The sequence below is a fragment of the Vombatus ursinus genome, unplaced genomic scaffold (assembly GCF_900497805.2).
Source record: "Vombatus ursinus unplaced genomic scaffold, bare-nosed wombat genome assembly UNPS02014798.1, whole genome shotgun sequence".
Taxonomy (NCBI): Eukaryota; Metazoa; Chordata; class Mammalia; order Diprotodontia; family Vombatidae; genus Vombatus; species Vombatus ursinus.
Window position 1 is genome coordinate 68,740,823 of NW_020954576.1, and position 3,920 is coordinate 68,744,742.

The following is a 3,920-nucleotide window of genomic DNA, read 5'->3' on the forward strand; positions in this document are numbered from 1 at the left end:
TTTCATAATCCTCTCAGACAAAAATGTTAAGGAACATGTAATATGCAACTTTATTTCTTGTACAGTTTATGTGGTGTTTCTATGAAAATTCATACCTTTTGTAATCCTTTCTCTGAGGGAAGCTTCTCATTTTTGATACCAGTTATCCTCCATTTATGCTATGATATATTTATCCATTTAAAGTTTTCTTTATTTTCGGCAGAAACGTGCATAGCCGTGGCTAATAAGGCTAACGACCCGACTTCCTTCTCACCTCCCCTCCCCTCCCAGTCCCGGGGCTGGGGGTGGTGTGGGGGAGAGGAAACCGCCTAGGCGGAATTGGGCCGAACCACAGCGTGATTAAGTGGTTCGGCCCTACCTGGCGTACAGTGCTAGACCAGAGTCTGTTTCCATCTGCTCCACAGGACTGCCGATACTCCCTCCTCTCCTCTGCACTGTGTGTGTGGTGGGGGTGGGGGGGGGGGGCAGGCGTGATGGACACAGTATGACAACAGCAACAGGACAAAGAGTTCTCAACTTGTACCGCAGGATTTTCAGGCTTGCAAGGAGGTGGCATGCAGTATCGTGGCAGATGGAAGACACCATCAGAGAAAAGCAGTACATTATAAATGAAGCCAGAATGTTGTTCCAAAAACCAAAAATCTTAGGGATTCAGAACTAAACAATGTATAGATGAATGCACATCAAGAATTGAAATAGGATTGCATTATCAGATCCCATATTCAAGACCAATTCACCTGCCTCCAATGGTCCTCACTCTCCTACAGTCATGGACTTCAAACCCAGGAGAAGCTAAGAAAATTTTCCAAATCATATCTCAAGTCTCACAATGAAGTTTCTTAATCTAAGAAATAGGTTCTCTGTATGAACTGTGAGTCAGACGGGGTCTAAGCACAAACTAGATGATAAATCTTTTCTCCTTGCCTTAAGCCCAGTCAAAGAAAGGAAGGACAAAGCATATAGAGTCTTCACCGTAATTTCTCTTAAACATTCAAAGATTTGGGTCCTTATTCCCAATAACACTAATTTAATGTCCTTGAATTTATCAGTATCAGTGTGTTGCTACTAGATAGAAATAGACTAACTCTCAAAGATCATTTCTAATCATGATTTTAGTAACATCTTAGATGAAAGTCTGAATATAGCAAGAATTGGGTTTAAATTAAATTTTAAAAATTAATTATTTTTTAAAATGTAGCTGTATACACAGAGAAAGCTGCAGAGTAAAGATATGGCGGTACCTGTTAGCAACTTTCTTGAAAGTTCTTAAAATTACTGTGGCAATCAGATACTAGCTTCAGACTTGTAAATCTCTGTGGACTTTACTTTATTTCGTATTTAAGTTATGGATATATTTAAAATAAACCCTCTTATGTTTTAGTTGTTCTACTGATATCTCTTTTTGGGGGGGGCTCTTTTGACTTAAAGATATACTTTTCATTAATATTCAAGTAGGCCAGTTTCTCCTTTACCACACTAACAGAGTTCATCGTATATACTCTAGTCCCATCATCCCTTTAACTGTTAGTGGAAAATATCATATTATCTCAGGGAAATTTTGGGGAGGAGGGAAATATCCCAAATTTTCAGGAACTGCTGTAGTGTATTTAATTCTTTCTATTAAATGCATACTCTGTACAAACAAAAAAAAAAGTTTCCCTCATTTTCCATGGATAGAGATAAAGCATTACATATCTGTTACTAGGAGCAGGTAAAATTAAGACACGTTCATGAAAGGTAAGATTCTGATATATGTTTTTATTTTTTTTTAATAATAAATCACAGAAATATTGACTTTGCCCCTATGTAAGTTCTGGAATTCTTTCCTTCACAGTACATTTTTTTTTCTGAATTTGTTGATAACTTTTCAAAATGTGATTGAATTTAGAGCAATGTTGAAATAAGAATAATATATAAAGGTAAGTTCATCCCTATCTAGTGGTGTAGGCCTAGCAAGTAGGCCTCATGACTGATATTTAACCCTGTTCATGACCATTATTTAACCCTGTTCTATGAGTCCTTACATACAGCTAGATACCAGATGTGCTATGAGCACAATTACATGTGTTGTCCTTGGTTTTGCCTCCTGGGATGAGCTGTCCACTCTCTCAGTAACCAAACATCCTGGGATAATGAAGATATGTTTCCTACATGATCATACCTTATAATCGGCACAGTGCCTTCTTTGTTTGAAGGAGAACTTAAAGTGGGATCTTCCATTCATACTTTGGAGTGTCACGGGTGGAATAGACGCACCGCCTGGGGCATTTTCCTAATCGGGACTCTGGAGGTTCAACCAAAACTCCCCAGCTACATGACCCAGATGTAAGTGTTCTCCCCAATTTGGTGATGTATATAAACTTTTATACTATACTTATAAGCAATAAACTATAATCTTTATTCTATAATCCTTATTTGTTGTGTGTGCATTATTGTAAATGAGATCTGAACTGAAAGGAATTCAGCACATTTCATTGGCAATACAAATGTACATGCATGTAGCAGAGAAGGCCATGAATCATTTTTGTGCCTGAATGATTGACTTTCACTGAAAGAAAACTTTAGGGTTTGTTCTTTTTTCATTAACAAATCACCTTCTGTTTTGCCAAAAATTAATGTAATTCTTACCAATCATGGGGGAATAGGATTTAGAGTTGTAAATTTTTGACATATTTTGAAGAGAGATCAGATGATTAGCATCATAGCAGAGTTACTGTTGTTCTCAATCTTTTTCAAGGTAAATATTAAAAACAAAGAAACAAAAAAAGAAACCAATATGCACTAACTATAAGGTAATTCAAACTAAACATGCAAGAATGCAAGATAAGGAGATAGAAGTACTACACAAGTTAAGACTTTGATGACATAATATACAATTAAAATATTTAGAATCCCTACTCAGTATCTCCACATCTAACCTGCATCATGCTTGTAGACCCAAACAGTACTAACAACTGTGAATGTCTGTGCTTTTGGATTTAGTTTTCGGGGGTCCCTCAATGGAAGCAACTTGGTTTGAACTTAACACCCCAAAAAGCAGAAGACACAGATGATGCCCAGCCACACATGGAAGTACACCCAGGTGGTGGAGGAGAGAGAAGCAGTAACACAAAGTTTCCAGAGAGGAAGCGCTAGACACTCATATATTGGAAAGAATCTACCTATAGTTATTTCTCTTCTCATGGAGTTTACCAAGTTCAGACAGACAGCCAAGTTCTCACAAGAACCAATCTAAGGAGTATGTGGATGTCTAGACTTGGGAATTCAAACTGCAGTATAATGGGAAAGAACCAAGAATGAGGAGAGAACCCAAAGGTAAATTAAGGCAATGTAAGGAAAAACTGAAAGATAACACTTCCAAGAGACAAATGTTGAAACCCCAGCTCCAAAGCACAGGAGCCAATGGAAAGAATCACAAAGATAGGAAGAAAATTACAATTATTTTAGGATTCTAGAGCAAAGTGGGCATATAGAGAAATTGAGTTTCATTAAATATATCTAAGGTGGTTGTTTATTATCATATTTTACTGATATACATCAATTTAAAAATATTTCCTTACATTTGTTGCATGTAAAATTATTTTACTTACCATCCCAAGATTAGAAATAACTTTTCAAAGTGCATGATATATCATCTAGAAAGTTGAAAATGATTATCTGCTGTATCATTGAATTGACATCTCAATGTAATCAGTTTCCATACAATCAACTCCCCAAAATGAGAGAGAGATAGAGAGAAAAGAGATATCTCCCTAATTTGTCTTGATATTTTTTCTCTTCTCCAAAATGTAACTCCTGCCCCAAAGTCCATTGATATGAAACTTTCTCCTTATTGGTGTAGATGAATACCCTGTTATGTGTGAGTGGTGGGGTGGAGTTGGAGAGAGCCCAAGAAAGCTTTAATTCTCATCCAGCTATCT

At 36.8% G+C, this 3,920-nt stretch overlaps 1 pseudogene; it reads left to right on the forward strand.

Annotated features, from left to right (window-relative positions):
- Positions 1-484: 484 nt before the first annotated feature.
- LOC114049553 lies at positions 485-843 on the forward strand (annotated as a pseudogene).
- Positions 844-3,920: the final 3,077 nt, after the last annotated feature.